Raw genomic sequence first — 22263 nt, forward strand, 5'->3', positions numbered from 1 at the left:
GTCGGATTGACGAAGTGCCCGGTGAACAATTAACATCCATTCATGCGAAAATGCTCGGTAGGGATCATCAAAGTGGTGCGTCAAAACGAAAGGCAAAGTTAGAAAGAGAAGAACGTGAAAAGAAGCTACCATAGATGACAAAGTACCTATTGAATGCAGCTTCCGTGGAGCAGTATGATCGCTCTACCCAAAGTCCGTGTCAAACTCCCAATAGTACCGACTGTGTTTCTGTGGAGGACTAGCCAACTCTATCACCACGGTTTCCTGGCAAGAAGCAAGGTTTGACTCAACTTGGTTATCTGGATCCTGTGAAAACGGTGCCTACCTCGGTCGTCCATATTTCTGAGCAAGTGATGATAACCGAGCCTTGTCCTGTTCCTGAGTCAGCAACGTCTATACTACTTGGCCGGACCGCTGCCACAGAGCTTCAGGGGTCCGGTCCACCACGACCGATTTTTACTACTGCTGATCAACAGGTGCCAAAGCTCACTGATGAGCCTCCCCCTTCTACTGACAAGCGCCAGGAAACAACACTCCAAGAACCGACTCACTTGTTTCCTGTTAGTTTGGCTTCAAATAATCATGTTCCCACCCACAAAGTGTGCCTCGAGAGGACAAATGAGACGGCCTCTCGTTGCGGCAACAGAACAGTACAGAGACCCCCGCAGCAAGAGGTACGTTGCGAGATTATCCGAAGTGACCCTGCTAAGTGGCCGGACGTTATTACTGACAGCTTTCGGAGTGTATGCCTTAAGAAAGGGCCATGGTATTTTCAAAATCGGGCAGAAAATTTTCGATCTTCCAAAAGGCAATACAAAACTCAGAAACACTATATGTCACCTCATCTTTTCGTGCGAAAGGCTGTAAATGGGGAGGCATACGAGCGACACTGGTTAATGTACTCGAAGTCCAACGGTTACGTTTACTGTTTCATGTGCAAACTATTTTCGATGTCAAGCAACCTCAGTGCTTTCACCACGCACAGCTTTTCTGATTGGAAAAGAGCAGAAGAAAAGGTTTGCGCACATGAAAATAGTGTCGAGCACCGGAACTACGTGGCAGCATAGCTCGCCCGCTCTAACTTGAGCAGCACAATTGACAAGGAGCTGGTTAAGCATCTTGTCAGTGAGACCGCTTACTGGACAGAGGTGTTGAAGCGCGTAGTCATTGTAGTTAAGCTTCTAGCTGAGCGCAACCTAGCGTTTAGGGGCAATGAGGAGATTTTTGGTTCACCGAGAAATGGCAGTTATACGGGAGTGCTTGAGGCCATTGCCAAGTTTGATCCCTTTCTAGAGGAGCACATCAAACTCTACAGGAACAAAGGAAAAGGTCCCCCATCGTGTCTGTAAAAAACCATTTGTGATGAATTTATTGAACATATGGCAAAGGCTGTCAAGGAACGTCTCGTTGATGAAGTGAAACGCACAAAATACTTCTCTTTTATTGTTGATTCGGCTCCAGACCTTACTCACGTTGATCAGCTGTCAGTTGTTTTCATCATCATCATGATCATCAGCCTATTCATGTCCACTGCAGGACGAAGGCCTCTCCCTGCGATCTCCAATTACCCCTGTCCTGCGCCAACCGACTCCAAATAGCGCCAGCAAATTTCCCAATTTCGTCACCCCATCTAGTCTTCTGCCGTCCTCTACTGCGCTTCCCTTCTCTTGGTACCCATTCTGTTACCCTAATGGTCCAATGGTTATCTAGTCTGCGCATTACATGACCTGCCCAGCACCATTTCTCGCTCTTGATGTCTATTAGAATATCGTCTATGCCCATTTGCTCTCTGATCCAAACTGCTCTTTCTGTCTCTTAAAAGTTATGCCTAACATTCTTTGTTCCATCGCTCTTTGCACGGTCCTTAACTTGCTCTCAAGCTACTTTGTCAGCCTCCAAATCTCTGCGCCGTATGTCAGCACCGGTAAAATGCACCGATTGTATATGACAATGACAAAGACAAAAGACAAGACAAACAACCCGCACGAAGCAAGACGCTATGGCAGAGGGCTCCAATTGCTACCGTTGCAACAGTAAGCACGCTTGCATTTATGCAGCTTTAGAAAAGCGGCATGCTTCAAACGCAAAAGGGTTGGACATATAGAGAGGGCTTGTCGTTCAAAAGATGAAAGTAGAGTGGCCTAGAAGACGACGCCTTAGCAAAAAAGGAAAGTTGAAAAGAGCAAGGGCATGTACGAAATGAGTGCATTGTTTTCACTCTGAGAAGTTAATGAGCAAGAACAGAAGTTTATGGTTCAAGTACAGATACAAGGGCAAGAAGACCCAATGGAGGTTGATTCCGGAGCCTCGTGCTCAATTGTGAGTGAAGATGCATTTCGAGTAATCGAGAGAAATTGGGGTGAAAACCACTCCAAGATTCTGGAACAACTCTCATAACCTGGTCAAAGGAGGCGTTACCGCTGCTGGGTCGTGCAACCGTCTTGGTAGAATTCAGGGGCCAGAAGGCAAAGCTGCCTTTGTTGGTAGTAAAGAATCGAGGCAACAACCTGATTAGGCGAAACTGGTTTAGGCCGTTAGGCATTTGCTTGCGGGGAATACAGCAAGTAAACGCGGAAGACGTGCTCTCACAATTTTCCGAGGTGTTTCGCAGGTACCTTCCTGGCTTCAGCGGACCACCAGTTCACATCGAAGTAAAAGACGACGCCCAACCAGTGTTTCTCAAAAGTCGACCAGTTCCACTGGCCCTCAAGGACGACGTGGGCATGGGAACCCGTCGCGTACTTCAACTGGGCCACACCACTGGTAGTGGTAGGAAAAAAAGACAGAATGTTACGCCTGTGCGGTGAATACCGCAGCACCGTAAACAAAGTTATTAAATGCAACGGGTAAGGTTTGTCGACTACCGTGGAAATGCTCACAGCTCTGGGTTCAAGCAAATTTTTTACACTGCTGGATCTAGCTCAAGCTTATCAACAGCTTACGCTATACGTGGAGTCGGCTGAAATGCTCACAGTTAACACGATAAAGGACAGCACAAAGTCAAACGGCTGCTGTTTGGAATTTCGGCAGTGCCGTGGGTGTTTCAATGAGTCATTGACACGCTGTTAGCAGGCATTCTAGACGTGAAAGCCTATCTTGATGATATCTTGATTTCTGGCCGTCACGTAGAAGAGCATGCCGAGAAATTAGAGACCGTGCTATCGCATCTGCAGAATGCGCAGTTAAGAGTAAATAAGGACAAGTGCGAATTCAACAAAGCGAGCATTGAATTCTTGGGTCACAGGATTGATGACAAGGGAATACATCTAAGCCGAAGCAAGACAGACGCCATCCATAATGTACCTGCACCCACAAGCAAAAAGGAGCTGCAAGACTTCTTGGGGTTACTAAATTTTTACAGCAGTTTCCTCAAGGGAAAGACTGAAGCGGCAGAACCACTCTATCGACTGCTCGACTATGACCACGAACGGAAGTGGACAGGTGAGCACCAACGTGCATTTGAGAGACTGAAAAAATTGCTTAGCTCCGACACTGTACTCATGATCTATGACACCAAATGTCCTTTAATTTTGTGCTGCGACGCATCTCCTGTGGGAGAGGGGGCAGTGCTAGCCCATCGTGTGACTGACGGGAAGGAACAGCCCATAGCTTATGCTTCTCGGACGCTTGGAGCCAGTGAACGTAACTATTCTCAGACTGATAAAAAGGGCTTGGCTGTTGTCTTTGGCGTAAAATGGTTCCACCAGTACCTTGCTGGGTGACAATTTACGGTTATAACAGACCACAAGCAGCTACTGGGCCTGTTTAACACGGACATGAGAGTGCCTGAAGTTGTGTCGCCCAGAATGCCCTGTTGGGTTTTATGTTTGTCTGCGTATAACTACATCCTTCAGTACAGTCAAGGCCAAGAGAACTCGAACGCCGATGCACTCAGTCGTCTGCCAGCTCCGGAAGACAAAGATGAGCCAGAGCCACCTGGGGACGTGCTCCTGTTGGAAGCGGTCGAGTGCGCACCGCTGCAGGTAGCAGACATCGCTACGCTGGTCAAGAGGGACAAAGTCTTATCCATGGTAAAGGAATGGATCCTTAGTGGCTGGCCGTCAACACGAGTGAACAGCAAGTTCGCGCCTTACGAGGTGAGGAACTCAGAGTTGTCATTGCATCGCGATTGCATACTGTGGGGGAATCGCGTTGTAATTCCTAACACAGCTAGAGAAAGTGTGCTTCAACTCCTGCATGCAAATCACCCTGGGATGAGTGCCATGAAAGCATCAGCTAGAGGGCTCATGTGGTGGCCGAAAATGGACCCCGAAATTCAAGAGTTTGTACGGCACTGTCACCTATGTCAGAGTAACCAGCAAAGCGATCCCAAGGTTCCACTGCATTTTTGGATCAAGCCAGGTCAACCTTGGAGTCGCCTACACATTGATTTTGCTGGCCCAGTTAATGGAGAAGTATTCTTAATCGTGGTAGACGCGTACAGCAACTGGGCTGAGGTCGAAGTAATGTTATCTATGAAGGCTACAGCTGTCATCACCAGCTTAAGGAAGCTGTTTGCGGCACACGGTGTGCCAGACATTATCGTTTCAGATAACGGCACAGCAGTCACTAGCTTGGAGTTGCAAACGTTTCTAAAGTGTAATGGTGTGCATGCTATTTTCACAGCACCTCCTAATGTCGCCAGTAATGGTAGGGCGGAGAGTATGGTAAGAGAAGTTAAAGAAGCATTAAAGAAGCAACAGGAAGGTTCGACGCAGTGCAAGATTTCGTGGTTCCTGTTTAAACAGCACACAACGCCACATTCGGTCACAGGAAAACCTCCGGCAGAATTAATTATAGGACGAAGGCTGAGGACAGCCTTGGACAGACTTCATCCAGATGGCAACACGTGCCTGAACTGCCACGACCGCAGATTAAGAGGTTCCGTGTCGGTGACGCGGTCTATGTTAAAAGCTTTTGTCCAGGTCCAAGGTGGAAGGTGGCCAGAGTTATGGCAGTCCGAGGCCCGGTGTAGTACGTCGTCCAGCTAGACAACGGCGAGCGCCATCACAGGCACCGGAACCAGTTGAGGAGCACCTGGACGAGGCTCGAAGCCGATCCAGTCCCAAGTGCAGACTAACAAGTCAGGCTTCCTCCTACAGGCAGACGGCCACAACAGCTGCCGGCCAGCACGGAAGCAACCGCAGGGGCAAGTCCGGGCCATGCTACCCAAGACCCGGTCGAGCCGCGAAGATCAACACGCCTTAGATGGCCAGTCGCACGTTATGGCATTGATGACTAACCAGACATTTTGGAATTGTGTAACGAATCTTCGGAAAAAGGAATGTTGTGTACTGATATCGCATGTCACATTGCATTTGCGCGAGTATCGCTTATCAGCCACGCAAGCAGCAGTCGGCGGATCACATGTTCATCACCGTATAACAAGGAACTGCATCAATAAACGTCTGTTCCACCCTGGCGTCCGGCTGATACACAGCAACGGGGAAAGATAACATGGCAACTATCAGTGCAGTGTAAGCTTCACTGAAGCAATGTAAATACAGTTAACGTATAGTGATTTGACATAGTCTGCAAAATGAGCTCACACTCTTCAATGTTCGGATTAAGTGACGAGTCTGAAATGTGCTGCAAAGTAAACATTTATTTACCTTAAATACAATATTGTGGAGACAGATTATGCCACGCGTTATGCCGTCACCAGAGCGCTTCCAACAAGCTGCGCCACAGATGTCACCGATTTTCTTTTACGCAACATGATTCTGCAGCATGGTGCTCCACACCAACTGCTCACAGCCCATGGTCGGACATTTTGTTCTCAAGTCATTGCCAACATCCTGCAGTCCTGCTCAACCAAGCACAAGCTGACTCCGCCTTACCATCCACAGACCAATGGTCTCACTGAGCGTCTGAATCATACCCTAACAGACATGCGTGTAAAGTACGTCTCATCCGACCAAACTGATTGGGACCTTGCCCTACCCTATGTCACTTTTGCATACAATTGTTCACGTCACGACACTGCCGATTATTCTCTGTTCTTTCTGCTGTTCGGCCGAGAACCTACGTTGCCACTGGGTGCATCCCTTCTATCCGCCGCAGCAAAGACCAGCTAGTGTGCATTTGACGCCATCACCAGGGCAGCCTAAGCACGCGAAATTGCCCGTGCTCGCCTCCTGACCTCTCAAGAGATGCAACGGCGCTTATACGATCGCCAATGCAGAGACGTCCACTTTTCGCCTTGATCTCTGGTACTTCTGTGGTCCCCGACTCGTCACATTGGCCTGCCAGAAAAACTCCCGTCTAGGTACACAGGCCAATATTGAGTGCTGCAGGCCGCGACTCCAGTCACCTACGAAATCGCCCCAGTGAGTGCCAGTGCCTCATCTGCCCCAAATTCCACTGACGTTGTGCATGCCGCAGGCTTCAAGCCATATTACTCTCCTGTTATCACCAATATTTGGACACCCCGGGACGGTGCTTCTGCCGCCAGGAGTAATGATACATGCATATTGCATATTTTTTTGCGGCCAATGCATGCGGGTGCCCCAATGAAGACGACGAACGCTCTCTGGCTCTCGAGCTGTCGGCTGAACTGGCCAGCGCTGCAGTTACCTTTTGTAAATATATACTTTGTAAATAGTCTCCAGTCTTAATCCTTCGTTCACGTAACATTTTAGAAGTTTTCAGAAGCAGGCACTATACAGTGAAAACACACACTGCAAATTGTGATAGGCATTGTCTTCATGCAAGGAGGATCATTCTGCTAGTCCAAGCCTAGCTTTCATTTCAAGACCAATTTAGATATGCTGCAGTAGTAAAGACTCGGTTGATGGCTTGAAAGAGGCTGTGCGAGGCTACAGCCTGCAAACAAGACCTATTTAGGAATTGATGTCCTCATACTCTCATCGTGGTCAATGTTCTCCTGCATGTACACATTTACATGCAGTTCTCACCCTTTTACACTCCTACCCTTATAATTTCTCATTGTTGTCTAACCAAGTTCTTCTTGTTTTCGTTGACTTTTCTGTACACAGCCCCCCATTTTGCCAGAAAATATAATGTACAGCAACCCTACCGTGGCTGTTAGCACACATGACATATACGTGTGTCATCCACTCTTGTTCGAACTATCCCATGTTCAACACACAAAGCTCAAAACAATTAGCTTTTCCTCCTTAGAAAAAATATGGGCACAGCTTGAACCTTTAAAATACAGTTGAATTCAGCTGCAAGTGCAGGCTGGCAAGTGCAGACTTGCAAGTGTTTTTGACATAATCAGATGTTTTGTTTAAACAGAGCCTCTATATGTCCTGTGCATGTCATTTCTTTGTCATGCTTTTGCATTCCAGTGCATTCTTTTTGTCAGAGCTACAGACACTTAGGCAGTAATGGTGCAGCTCTTGACACATTTTCAGGTACACACTCGGTTACAGAGCTGCTACTTTATTATAAGGGCAAAAAACAACCGCCTCATCATTTTTGGTAGTGTGTACTAAACATAACAATGATTATTGGCTTATTTCATGACCACTGCAGGACAAAGACCTCTCCCAGCAATCCCCACTTACCCTTGTCTTGCATCAGCTGATTTTATTTTATTGCAAGATCTGTGTGAAAATAAATCAACTCAATTGCAACTCTGCAATCGCCTATAGCAAAAGGAATACAAAATTAAAGGTACAAATACCATGGCTGTACATCACGGGAAAAGGCAACACGGAATGGCACCATGAACCACTCATTCATTCTAGCCATCATCTGCACTCATAGGTTGGCAGAATAAGGGGACACCCACTCGCACTCACTCACCAATATTTTTGCAGGCTTTGTACTCACAGACACATATGCACTCCCACTTGTTGGCCTTCATTCATGTTCCTACTCGCACCTACTCATACTTATAACAACACTTACATGCATGGTCACTTCCACTACTTACCAGCACCCACTAATGCCCATAGTTCTGTCCAAGCCCACTTTCCAGCACTTATAAACACATATTCATATCCACTCAGAGTTGCCAAGAATCATTCATGTTGATAGTCACATTCACTCAAATTCAACGTCACTGATTCACATTAACCATTCACGTTCACCATTCTTACCATTTAAATGCTCACATTAACAAACACTGACTCCTGTTCATGCTCACATCAACTCAAACTTACCGACACTCACTCGAGCTCATGCCCACTCGCACCTTTAATTCATCATTCATTAATGCTCTATCTTAAGCCTCTAAAGTGAGTATGGAGCGAGTATGAGTCAATATGCTCCTGAATGAGTATGCCGACCTATGTGCACACTATTAACCTTCACACAGACTCCTCTGTCCATGTGGCAGTGATGGACATAGAACTTAAGCGACTGGTAACATTCCCTTCGCACCCCGCTTTGCTGTGAAATTAATTTACATTGCTCAGAAAACAATCCTAGGTATATGCTTTTGATTTGCAAGGATGTAATAGCCGCATATATTGCCTCTAAGTTACGCATGGGCATTTCCAAAAATGCCACTTGGAACAGTTAAACCAAACTAATGGCGTGTTTTACTAGTTACTTTGGAGCACCCTGCTGTGCTTCAATGGTCATGCTAGACATCAATGGAGCTTTAATGTGAAATTAAAAGGTCCCAAACCACCTCCGACGTCACTGGACACATTTCAAATAAACACGTGCATCGTGTATAGAATGCCGTGACAATCACTTTTTGGTGAATGCGGCAGCACCATATGTTGTGGTGACACCGCAAATTAAAAAAAAAAAAACAATCCCATGCTTCTCTCCTGGCCTTTCTAGTGCCTTCTTCGCACATCATGGTCTCAACAGGGTTCACCAGGTGATGTCATCAAGGTAAAAGTTCTGAACTGGTTGGTTGACGAGGGATGACAGCACCAGCACGACGAGGACCAACCATGTGTTCCAAGAATAAAGAAGGGCTTCCCCTCCCCATTGTGCACCGCTAAACCTTTCATGAAACTTCTAATGAGTGGGCATCACACAGAGTACACGGATAATCGTTTCCTTTGGTGTGTTGATAGGACCCGTAGCTTTCACTGCACTACACTGAGTTGCATTAGAGTATGCGGTGAGGAGAAGAGAACACCAGTGGGGAGAGTATAGTGAAAGTGAGTGAGAAACTGCAGTGGCCGCATAGTCATTCGTCAAACGCCTGTAACTTTGCTAATATGACACCATTAAAAAAAAATTATTTCGTTTATGCATTCATTGTAGACTAGTACACATCAGCCAAATAAGTTTCGAGCTCAGGGTGGCTTAGGGGCCCTTTAATTGGTCTCGAATGGCAGTAATGAAGCTAAGTAAGTGCCCCCTCACCTACTTATTTTCGTGGTACAGCTTTAGAACTATCTTTCATGGCCTTAGTAGCACTGCCACTGTACATTCAAATGGCCAGCCAAATATGCCACAAGGTCCTTCCTTCATGATATTACAGTTCAAACAATTAACTAGATTATAATTGAAACATAGGTAGTTGCACCAGGGTGCACAGGTAAATTGTGAAGAGTACTATTTTAAAACTTTCGAATCTATAGGAAAGACGAGAAGCACTGCAACTATTCTGTACTAATTTCAGTAGCAGTTTTCTTCAGTTACTTGTTATGTTATGTGTAAGAAAACAATAATACTGGATCAATTATGAGGAATAAAGAGTTGTTATCAGAACATAGTTACAAAAAAAAACATTTATTCGTGCTGTTATACGGTCATATATTTTATATGAAACCAAAGGCCCTATAACGTAGAACTATTCCAATATGTTTTTATTCCAACCTCCTGACATCATATTTGCGTAACTGCCGATGCAAGCATCGGACGGTGGCCCGCAGGGTGTCTGAACAGATCAATCAAACGCTCTCCTCGATCATAGGAGGTCACTTTTGTTTGCTTGAAAAACGAATAACATTGCCTACACTGAGCGGCTTGTCTTATCTAACTGGCTGACAAGAAACAAGGAGCACACTCAAGTGGAGAGGGATTCAATGGTGCCGAGCCAGTGCACTGAAAATCGTTAACCAGATGAAGAGGGCGGTGCCGGTATCTGCGATTGGTCTGCTTTCCCTTACTTAGCTTTCGGTGGCTGGTCCAAAATCGCCGCGGCATGCGACAGAAGCTTAAGAATGTCACTAAAATGGATCCTCAGCAAAGAAGCGTTGGTAGAACAAGGCCGTAAACGTGCTGAAAGTGCTCGAAAACATTACATGGCTACACAGAAAGCTTTATTACACACAAATAAACCCATGCTCTCCGGGAGGTGCGAGTAGCCAGTGCCTAAGTGATCGGCAGCAGCCATCTTTTATTTGTTTCAGAATGGGACAACCTGCAGCTATTCAGAAGAAAATTCACTTTTGTTCGGTACATTAATGCATCTTTAACGCATACACGTCACTTTGACATGGCAAGTTTTTGCGCTTTTGTGACGTCGCGTGAGAGGCAGGTGCAGTGGGTGCAGCCTCAAAACTCTTGACCAATAGCCGAGGGGTAATGGGGAAGAGGTGTCGAATCAGAAATAGCTATTTTTCTTTTGTTCAGTCAAATCATGCATAATCAGCATGTACACGACATGTCAGATGGGGAGCTATCTCGGTTTTCATTATGTTGCGTGACAGATAGGCGAAAAAGGGGTGGTCCAAAAATGTTTTTGACCAATCGCGGAGGGCTGATTGCAGAAATGGAATAGCAAAGTTTGGAATAGTCCTCCGTTATGGTGCCCCAAGTTCAGAGAGCGCCCCCTCCCCCCTTCTCACTCACTCAAACGCACACACACGCACGCGCGCACACACACACACACACACACACACACACACACACACACACACACACACACACACACACACACACACACACACACACACACACACACCTTACAAATTCTTGCACCACATTCTCATATCCCATAAACCTCCGTTAACTTGAAGCTGTAAAAACCGGGGAAATTTTTCAAGGTAAGCAAAATCATGAAAAGAGAAGCCCACTGGCCTCGCATAGACCACACGGAACCTTTCTAAAATACCGCCAGTAATATTCTCGGTCTCTTTCGAGTGCATCGATCGGCACTGTACACATTGGGGTCTATGGGTAATTGTGTTACTGTCCGACATTATGCTTGTCAAAGAATCAAGACAATCCTAATGCAAAATTTGAAGCCAGCCATCCGAGCATAACCATTCCAGACATCCAAAAAGTGGACGCTGCTACTTTCTTCATCATAATGAATTCAGGACAACTCCACTTTGAAAACTGAAACTGAACTAGGGCAAGAGCTAATGCCTTTAGCAGACGCGTGTGAGTGACGCGGCATTTATGCTTCACACGTACAATTACGCGAGCATGAAGTGAGACTTCATCCAGAGGCGATCTTGCCGATCGCTGTGAGCTCGGAAGCTGGCTTCTTTTGGGCACAGTGCGTCTGCTGATCATGCCTGCTCAAAAGTGGCAATCATCGTACCTCAAGGTCACGATTATTTTGCTGTGACCATACTGATGCATCACTGATAGCGTCCTAAATGATGGAAAAAAAGAAAAAAAAGAAAGACTGCAGCTCACCGCTGCATGTTGTGAGGCCACAACAAAGTGGCTGCGAGCAACCCAGCAACAGCACAGTAGCAGTGAAACAGAAAGAGAGAAGGGGCAAAGATAACCGGGGAGCGCGGTCTGGCGTGGGGTCGATGCTAAAAATCTGCCGCCGGGTGCAAATCGAGTGCAAGCGATGCTGCCCCGTTGTCTTTTCCTTGGTATTTTCGAAGTGGAGATTTCGAGATATCCGAAGTTAGGCATAGAAGCTTTTCGATATAAGAGGTGAAAAACACATGGGTTGACAGCATGGCCGGAAAAAAGAAATTCGACTTAGCTGATATTTCGAGATAGTATCAGAGTTCGAGTCAACAACAGTTTACTGCAATTAGGATTCTGCATTTTCAGCATTTAACTTCGGCAAGATATTGAGCTTATGTTTTTGGACTTTATCATTTCTTTATTTTCTCTAGATTTCAAATTATGCAAATTTCGTGTTAGATTGGGAGTTATTGGACATTATAAAGAATAGGACCCATGCAAAGATGTGTTTGGGTATGGGTTTGTTTACTGAAATGTATGTGTACTTGAGTCCTTTACTATATATGCGATTTAAACATGAGTATATAGTTAACGTGGTATCACTCATGGCAGTATGCACTATATTTTGATAAATTACTCATAGCATAGTCTTCAAGGTAGCACTAAAAATTTGGAAGGCTAGAAGACTGAGTGCACAGTGAAAGAGAATTAACTGACTGCCATAAAAGAGAATGCCTCCAGAACAACAAGAAGTCAATAATGTTGGCAGTTATATATAGTCCTGATGGCAAATGTACCAGTACTCACCTACGGTGATCCAAGCACCCTCAAACACCACACCGTCATCTGGTTTCCCGCCCACCTGGGTCGGATTCCGGGCGCCTCGCCCAACCTCAACGAGACAGCCCACGACGCTGCGTGCGCGCTTACCGACCGCGCCGTCACCCCCGGGCAACTACGTCTCGATGAGTTGGAGGCGAACAGGGATGCCCCAATAACCTACAATGAAATAACCAAACACATTTACTTGGGACGACGTCTCTTGCCGCCCCCGCACCCCAAACTAAGCAGGCCGCAGGCGCTAACGCTACGCTTATTACAGACGGATACCTATCCAAACCCGGCCACCTTACACATAATCTACCCGGACGTCTACCCAGACGATGCGTGCCCCTCGTGCGGGGTCACGGCGACACTCGCACACGTGCTCTGCGAGTGCAGAAACGCTCCGCCCGACTCTACCTCCGACAGGTGGGAGAAGACCCTAAGAAGCCTGCTCCTACAAGACCAGCAATGGGCCGTCCAGCAGGCTCGCGCAGCGGCCGCCAGGTATTCCCTGTCGGTCCCTGCGTGGGAGACGCCCACTGCGCGCTGACGTGCGTCCTGCAGGACTTTTATTAAAGTTTTTCCAATCCAATCACCTACGGGGCAGAAACCTGGAGGCTTACGAAAAGGGTTCTACTCAAATTGAGGATGACGCAACGAGCTATGGAAAGAAGAATGATAGGTGTAACGTTAAGGGATAAGAAAAGAGCAGATTGGGTGAGGGAACAAACGCGAGTTAATGACATCTTAGTTGAAATCAAGAAAAAGAAATGGGCATGGGCAGGACATGTAATGAGGAGGGAAGATAACCGATGGTCATTAAGAGTTACGGAATGGATTCCAAGGGAAGTTCCCTTCCCTTGGAATCCATTCCGTAGCGTAGCAGAGGGCGGCAGAAAGTTAGGTGGGCGGATGAGATTAAGAAGTTTGCAGGTACGGCATGGCCACATTTAGTACATGACCGGGGTTGTTGGAGAAGTATGGGAGAGGCCTTTGCCCTGCAGTGGGCGCAACCAGGCTGATGATGATGATGATGATGATGATGATGATGATGATGATGATGGCAAATGAACTTGCTAGCGAGACCTCCACCAAGTTGTTGCTGTGCAAGGCAGCTCAAGCTTTACACTTACTTGCAACTTTAATAATAATAAAATATCATGGCATTTTATGTGCCAAAACCACAATCTGATTATGAGGCACGCCGTAGTGGCGGGCTCTGGAAATTTGGACCACCTGAGGTTCTTTAATGTGCACCTAAATCTAAGTACACAGGTGTTTTTGCATTTCTCCCCCATCGAAATGCGGCCGCCGTGGCCGGGATTCGATCCCGTGACCTTGTTCTTAGCAGCCCAACACCATAGCCACTAAGCAGCCGCAGTGGGTGACTCACAACTTTCACCTTGCACCAAAACAATCTGCACGTATATACTTCAGCACATATGTCGGCAAAATAAAGCTGACTCAGACTTGCTCACCAAAATTTTATTAGCAAGGCTCATTCAGATGGAGATTCACAGGTCGGTCTCAGTGTGTGTGAGTCGACTCCTGAGCGAGTTCGCCAATCTATGCTTCAGTGTATCTGTACCTTCACAGTTAATTTTGAACTCCTTTGTATCCAGTGGCAGAAGCATAAGATTTGAAATGTTTCTGGTGCAGCTACAGTAATCAAGGACATCTAGCAGATTTATGACGTCGAGTGTGATGATCATGTTAAATTGATCATGACAATAGTTGAGCAGTGAGTAAAAACGGACTCCTTGTGTTGCGAACTGCTTTGCGTAACTCAAGAGTGCTTGACTATGTGGTGCTGTAGTCCGTATTTGTCTGTCTTTTGTTGGACGTGATATCGAAGAATTTGTGTTTTATTAATAAATATAGCAAGTGTATGGCAAGGTATTGCACAATACTACACGAGTTCCTCATTTTCCACAAGAAAACAAAATATGCCAGAAAATGCCCACCTGCGAAATTTTCGCCGATTTGGACATATTTTAAGAACACGGAAGAAAAATAAAACAGGCATTTAATAGTTGGCAAATGTCATCACGTGAGCAACTTGCTTGTAATATGAACTAAGCGCCTTGCTGTTTCGAGCCAGACATATGTGGCACCCCTTATGGCGAGGTACAGGGCAAAAGGCATCTGTTCCCAGCATGCAGTCACACAGGAGCTAGCTATATCTGAACCCGATAGTTAAAAGCAAAGGTTGCATCAAAGAGAAGTTGCGTCTGTGCATTGTGGCTACAGATGTCACAACGAAAACATGCACACCACTGTGAAGCTACAAAAGCTAAAAGTTGTTCAATTATCATAGTAATATAGTGTGGGCTCGACAGGGAACGTGCTGGATGAGAGCTGGACAGTACACACTTTTCCAAAGACTAACGCTTTTATGCGAAGCATATTACGAGAGCTCAACCCAGCTCCTCAGGCGCGGCGGTGTCGCCTTCAATACCACGTGACACCGTGACGTCACGACAGAGGAGAAATGGGGCTCCAACTCGCGCCGTCGCTCGCGGCGTCGCGGCGGTATATAAGCAGCTGCGCTTGTTTCTAGGTGGCTTTGGCTCAACTCTTGCAAGATGGGCTGGGTGGAAATCGAACCAGGGTCTCCGGAGTGTGAGACGGAGATGCTACCACTGAGCCACGAGTACGATGCTTCAAAGCGGTACAAAAGCGCCTCTAGTGAACGCGGTGTTGCCTTAGAAACGAGCTGTTTCTAAGGCTCAGGCGTTCGTCGCTTGCTCAGGCGCACATTTCGTTGCCGCGCCGAACGCTGCGTTGCTCGACGCTCACCGCGTCCAATGCGGGGCGCGTAGTCGCTGCGCCGTAGCCCATTGTTTTACACCCCTTGGCGGGTCGACGAGAACGCTGTCGCGTTCCACTCTTGAAGGCGAAGCAGAGTAACGCATGAGTTGTTTCTTCGTCTAGCCGAACCAAATATAGCCAAGCAACAGCAGTTCACCAGGCTAAACAGTGGTTCAACAACTAAAATAAAGGCTAGTATGCTTCGCATCCTGGGCTGAACCTTAGCTAAGCCACAGTCATTTTTTTGTTGGGCCCATAGATTACAAATGAAAGTACATGAAGTAAACTTAAATGTACAGAAATGTTTGCCCCTGTATATTCCGATTACTCTGCAGAAGCTTTCCAGATATGTTCCTACATGTGTGTGCTTCCATGCATGCATTGGAGGAGGGTGGGCAACCTAATGTGGTAAAACTATAAAACTATAAAACTATAAACAGTGGTAAAACTATAAAAATTTATAGATCACCTTCATCACTTTTAGCGGGTTACATTGAACTCTCAATGTCACATTAATTTTGCCACCTTGTTGTTAGTGTCATAAATTTCGAGTGATTCATTGCTCTCTCCACAGCATCACTAGACAGAGCATGTTATGCCCGATATGATAAGCAATTGAGTATCAATGGGCACAAAATTGTGTCCAAGCAACTGATTAAAATGAAGGTTTGAGACATATCATACCCTAATTACACTACAGACGTTACTCAAGATGTTATAATACTGGTAGCTCAATTCTCACTAAAAGATTATCCTTAGTGGAACACTATGAAAAATCTGTGTGCAAAGTGAAATGCATATGGATCAAATACAGGTTTTCTTTTTTTTTAATATGTTGATTTCAAGTGTTTAAAGGTGACACACTACCGTTATCAGCTACATTTTCTAATGTTCTGAGAGCATTACAGCATTACATAATGTTTATATTTAGTAGAAATGTAAACCATGTTACTGTGCCACAAAAGTTTACCATTTCTGACCTAATTAGAAGGTCAGAAATGCAAACATCCTCTAATAATGAATTCATTGAAAAAATGCTTGCAATAGAACATTTCCAAAACAACATTTTACAACTTGCAGTGCATAACCCAAATTTCCAATGAGGACTGGTGAAAGGTCCTTTAAATTGTTTTTGTACAGGCACTTGGGGACACATGCACAAACTAGAAGGTGCTAACTAAAACCAAAGATTAAACGCTGCAAGACAAGTTCAATGGCATGATGAGATCAGAGCGGGGACACATCAAACAGCTGAACATCTGTTTTGCGACAACAAACATTTACTTGTAAGTCAGCCATTTTGTTTGTTTGTTTTCATAAGTGTGTTGCTACAACATGTTTGCACATAATTACTTTGTTTAGTGCAAAACAATGGACACATGAAAAATGACAGGACAAGGCTTGTTTGCACATGTCTCTACAGCAACAATGATTAACCAACTAGGCCCACAAATATTATCTTCATGAAATTCTTTCAATTACTATGCTCGAAAATACAAATACAGCACTACACAAAATTAATAACAAGAAAAGGAACTGAGGGGCTCGATATGAAACCAACAGACAGTGAAGCCAAAGAAACCACAGAGCAAATTAACTGTGGTTTTATTTGAAAGTGGACTAAAAGATAACTTGCCACTGATGGAAGCCAGGCCCATAACCAATTCATCTAAAGCGACAGCTATCCCTCCATTAACTTCCTAGAGTACTTGGGTATACTAGATCTGGCCCTGGGAATGTGATCCAGCGAGTAATGCTGGCTAATGCTACCACGGCCAGATATAGTATACATGCACCTACACTCAAGAAAGTTGGCAGAGAGATAGCCATCTCAGCAGTTCAATTGGTAGAGCAACACATGCATAATGCAAATATTGTGGGTTCTGCTCTCACCAGTGGTAAGTTACTTTTTCATACACTTTAGTTTCCCTTTTCCTCAGTACTTCCAGATTTCAATTGAAAGCAGTTATACCTGTCCTATGCTTTCCTTCACTTCATTGTCTTTTGGCTTTATTGTGCAAAAGGCATACATTAAAAATAAACACTACTCTTTAAATTCCTTTACAACTTGCAACAACTTGATTGCCATATCAAGATGTTTTTCTTCTCTAACTTCTCTCATGTGCTTGACCAGAAACATTGCAAAATATTCGAGATCGTCTGGTGGTTTGCACGATTTGATTGCATTAGAGACTTCAACTAATGTGTTTAATATTAATTGATCCTCGTCCTTGTTTTCCATTTTCATTCCCATTGATGTCATAGCTGCAAACCAAATGCTTTTCGATGTCTCTTGTTCGTGACTCACGCCGAAGCTTGAGTTGCTTGTGACGGTGGACTGCTGTTGTGCGCCGGGGAATCCTCCAAAACCAGCAATTCTTGGAGCAACGGCGACTCCCAAGATTCGAAGTAGCCTTGAAATTCCAGAGACTCCGGTAAGACTGCAGGCAATGTCGAAGCTTGTGCGTGGGATCCTTTGTCTATGGACGACAACAACTCAACCACTACGTCACAAAATTGGCACAGCTCCTGCTAGCAAGATGCCAGCTGCACTTCCCTCCTCACTTGGTGAGAGCAGTGGTGGAAGATTGCCGGATGTCGTGGATGTGACTGTAATAAAGTTTGCTCGTATCATGAAAATAATCACGTAAATAATGTAATGGCCTCAAGGCTGAAAAATGAAATTGCGAAAGTTCATTCACATTAGTTTTAAGGCACCATTTTCATTAAAAAGCAACACCCAAACTTTGCCTGGGTTTCACAGGGATGCAAGTAGCATGTGTACACAAGCAGAATGAACATTTTTTACATCCACTTATGTAAAACTGTGGATTGTAGCTTCTGAGCATTGTTTTGCTTCTGATTCTTTCAAGCATTCATTAAAGGGGCCCTGAAAAACTTTATAAACGCAGTAAGAAAATGTTACCAATCTGTTGTAGAGGCTGCTGTGAACATGCGAGCCAGATATTACTGCACTGGGGCCGTATTCTGAAACAATCACTTTCGGTGATACAATCACCTTGGCCACATTTTCGCCATCGCTGTACGCTGATTGGCTGGTTGAGCACTGCATCATCCGATTTTGCTCAACCAGCCAATGAATGCGCGCCTGATGGTGATGCTATCGCCGAAATGGATTGTTCCAAAATATGCCCCCTGCATGCAGCAGGAAATGAACAATCTGTTGTCAAATACAGCAAAACATTGCTTGCTCTGGCTTACACACTGTTGTCATGCTGCATCATTAAAAGCAGCTGGCCCACCAATGCTATTGGCAAATTTCATGGTTGGGAGAGCATTCTAAGCAATACATAATTGCCAATATTGAGTTAAACAAATGAAAAATATATATATGTGCGATCTCAAAAAGGAGGGGAAATAATTTCATCTTTTCACTCTATGTAGCTGGCCTCTGAGATGGCAGCCACGGGCTGCGCAGGGTAGTCAATTGCAGCCCCCACAGGGTGCTACAATGACCCCTGCCACCACTGTGACACTCAAATTTTGGTCGGGGCTTTGCCCTTATGGCTTCTCTGCTATGCAGCTTCCAGCATGCTAGTGATGAGGAAAGGAGAGGGAAAGCTGGGTATGGATGTGATAACTCCACTTATGTTTGAAGGATTCAAAAAATTGTGTGGCATGAGATTCTTGAGGTGACGTCCTTTAAGAGTGAGGCCATTCTATGATTACTTAGAAAAGTGTTTCAGGGCCCCTTTGAGAGATAATGAAGCCGAATGCATAAAGATACTACCCCATATACCCGAAACAATGACATCTGCTATGTTCCACCGTTTAGAAGTAAATATAAACATCAAGCATTGCACTACAACTTACGAAGTTTACTACACCAATACAATCAGGTAATAAATTTCACTTTTAAAAACCTGCACTTGTGCTTTGTAAACAGAGTAATAGCATTATTGTTTATTTCATGTTTTAGCGCAAGGTTCTATTACGTTGTGCTGTATTTACTTGAAATGTTTTCGGCTTGCTACTTTCTTGTACTTCTTTCACTTTTTGTTTTAAATTCATGTCGTAGTAAATTACTTTTGTTAACTAAATGTATAATGTTTAAACATAGTAGATAGGAGTCAGTGCATTTGTTGCTTGTATTTTGGAAGTTACTTATAATCATGTCTGTCGTCTTGCCATCCACATTGTACGGGTTTCCTGGCCCTGTCAAGCTGCTTGAAGCAGTTTTTGGCTGGTGTTATGCCACACTGTGTGCCTTCATCCAGGCAACAGGCACTCCCCCCTTCTCCCCCCTCGTTCTTCTGAAGTGGTTGCGCTTGTGCTGGGCTTCAAACATTCACTGACAACCTTCAAAGTTCCAACAAACTGCCAAGCCTTTTCCTTGGGTCGAACTGAGGAGCCCAGGGGAATAGAACAACACGACGAATCCACTCATAGCCTTCAGAATTCCACTGCTGACCACTTGCCGCGTGGAGACCGGTGGTATGCAGCTTGGATTTCTCCCTCGACAAAAGAGGAAAGTAGCGTGGTTGACGTCAGCATTGATCGATCCTGCCTCGTTCCTGCCGATGGGCTTTAAGGCAGTGCTGCTACTTGTATGCTATTACCTGCTATATGTAAATATTGTATAAAGCTTTTCTTCTCCTCTTCGTCTGCTCCAAGAGACCCGTCTCTCGTCTTCGACCCCGAGACACAATACTGGCAAACCCCTCCAGAAATTTTATTTTTCTCGCTCTCTCTTTCTGGGAAATAAAGTGAATTGAACTGTTATCTTGGAATGTGCTAGCAACACGTGAAGCGGTCATGACAATCTTACCATTCTGTTGTCTGAAATAAATTGCAGTTTCTTTTTTCTTTTGCAATTTTCATGTATGGTTCTTTCTTTCTTTCTTTATTCAATACTGCAAGCTTTGTACAGGTCCAAGCAGGGAGGGTTAAATGGCAACAAAACAATAATAACAAAGTTAAAAACATCAAAGTGTGGTGAAAGGAAATAAAGAATCATTCCAGTCGGTTACCGTGCAAGAAAAAAAATGAAAACTTGAATAAACCTGTTCGCACAAAATACGGCGTCACGAAATTAGGATGATGGTGGCGGGTATGCCTCGACGTTGAAAGCGACAGATATGGAGAAGAGTTAATAGCTAGATCTTGATTCCAAAGCAAGAAAATAAATTGCAAACGTACATTTTTTCTTCACTGTTCAAGACATTAGATACCGTTAATCTGCATTCATTCAGAGGGCGAGTCATACGGGGAAAATTTACAGTAAATAAACTTTACAGCTTTTCTCTGTACCTTCCCTAGGCGGGTGATATTGTTTATTAAACAGATCCCAGACAACACACGCATATTCAAGTTTCGGTCAAATTAGTGAATTGTAAGAAAGTAATTTTATGCTAGAGAGAGAATTTCTAAGCTTATGTCTTAAAATGAATAGTTTACGAAATGCGGAAGAGCAGATGTTATATATATGTAAATTCCATGATAAAGTATTAGTAAGTGTGACACCCAAACACTTATATTTAGTCCCTTCTATCAAAGGTGACGAACCTAGCCTGTAGTTAAAAGAAAGCGGAGCTTTTTTGCGAGAGAAGCAAAGAAAGACGGTCTTATCAGTGTTAAGTTTCATGTCCCAAGTTTCACACCATTCAAAAATCTTAGCAAGAGAGGAGTTAAGATGGATTTGGTCATTAATTGAAGTTATTTCTTGAAAACGCACACAATCATCCGCAAACAACCCGATTTGGACATTTGGATCAAGTTCAGTAGTAATGTTATTAATATATAGGAAAAACAATAATGGCCCCAGCACACTTCCTTTGGGCACGCCAGAGCTGACCGGAAGGCAACCTGATTGTTGCTCATTAACTGCTACAAATTGGTAGCGATTGGTTAAATAGTTTGATATCCATATGATTAAAATTTTCGTGGGGCCAATGCATCTGAGTTTTAATATTAGTTTGTCATGGGGAACTCTATCGAAAGCTTCACTGAAGTCAAGAAATATTGCATCAATCTGACCGTTCTTATCAAGACATGAAGCGAGTGAATGTATTACTGTCACTAGTTGTGTAATTGTTGAGTATCCGTTTCTAAACCCGTGCTGGAAATGAGAGAGGACTGCGTGCGCATCTAAAAATTAATTATTCTGGTTGGCAATAATATGTTCAATTAGTTTACAACATGAAGATTTAAGTGATATTGGACGGTAACCTTGTAATAATGTGCGGTCACCTTTCTTGTGTATTGGCACAACCCTGGCTATCTTCCAGTTGCTCAGTAACTGTCCATGGAGTAATCAAATACATAATAGAATAACTAGAAACTTTGCAACAGATTCAGCATATCTCTTCAGAAACACGTTAGGAAGGTTGTCAGGACCACATGATGATTTAGTTTTTAAATTTAGTAACACAAAAACTACGGCAGGATATGAAATAAAATTTACATCAGAGGGGAGAAACACTGCGTCATTGGAGTGGTTTGTCCAACTTCGTGCCCATTTTCCCACATGGGAACCCTGTTCACAAGACTGTGAACAAGGTTATCATGTGGGAGTCAATTCGATCCCATTTTGTGGTCAGTGTCTATCTTTTATCGAGTTCTGTCCAGTCTTGATATTGTCATACTTGTGATTATGGCCTAGTCACTACCGAGGTCATGAAATGCAAGACATATATGCATTTACTTGAATCCAGAGATCTAAAGAGCTACTGTTCAATTAACATTTTATTACAATAGTTACAGTACACTCCCATTGACACAAAGCAGATTAAGTTGATTTTTTTGTTTATGAGAAACAATGTGTGAACATATGGTTGATTTCTCATATGTTCAATGCAAAAGAAATCTGCCCAAGATGAACAGCTAATTTGGCTTAGCCTAATTTTGCCAGTCACCAATAATGCCCGATACTCAGCTCGGCCCGAATCAGCAGACTTGGAGGGAGGCAAATCCGCTGGCTACATGAGAAGCACATGGTGTTTCTGAAGACATAAACAATGATAGCAGTACTGACGATGACGTGGCTGGAATCATGCAGTGGTGACACCATAGAAACAGTAACTGACGAAGTCCTCAATGTGCTCTGCAGGCTGGTAATAAGGCAAGGAC

General features: G+C 44.5%; 1 protein-coding gene across 8 annotated transcripts in view; it reads right to left on the minus strand.

Annotated features, from left to right (window-relative positions):
* The window catches only part of LOC135900384 (uncharacterized), a 42476-nt gene that overhangs the window by 9384 nt on the left and 10829 nt on the right, over positions 1-22263 (minus strand). For 5 of the 8 annotated variants that reach the window (XR_010563856.1, XM_065429865.2, XM_065429860.2 and 2 more), the window contains one exon: positions 17483-17784. The exons of 2 other annotated variants lie outside the window; for them this stretch is intronic. The gene's annotated coding sequence lies outside the window, so the exon portion shown is untranslated. Of the gene's footprint in view, positions 1-12345; positions 12538-17482; positions 17785-22263 lie in introns of all 8 variants that reach the window. One more of the 8 variants, XM_065429861.2, reaches the window with a different exon arrangement.

Source organism: Dermacentor albipictus, chromosome 1 (genome assembly GCF_038994185.2).
Source record: "Dermacentor albipictus isolate Rhodes 1998 colony chromosome 1, USDA_Dalb.pri_finalv2, whole genome shotgun sequence".
NCBI lineage: Eukaryota > Metazoa > Arthropoda > Arachnida > Ixodida > Ixodidae > Dermacentor > Dermacentor albipictus.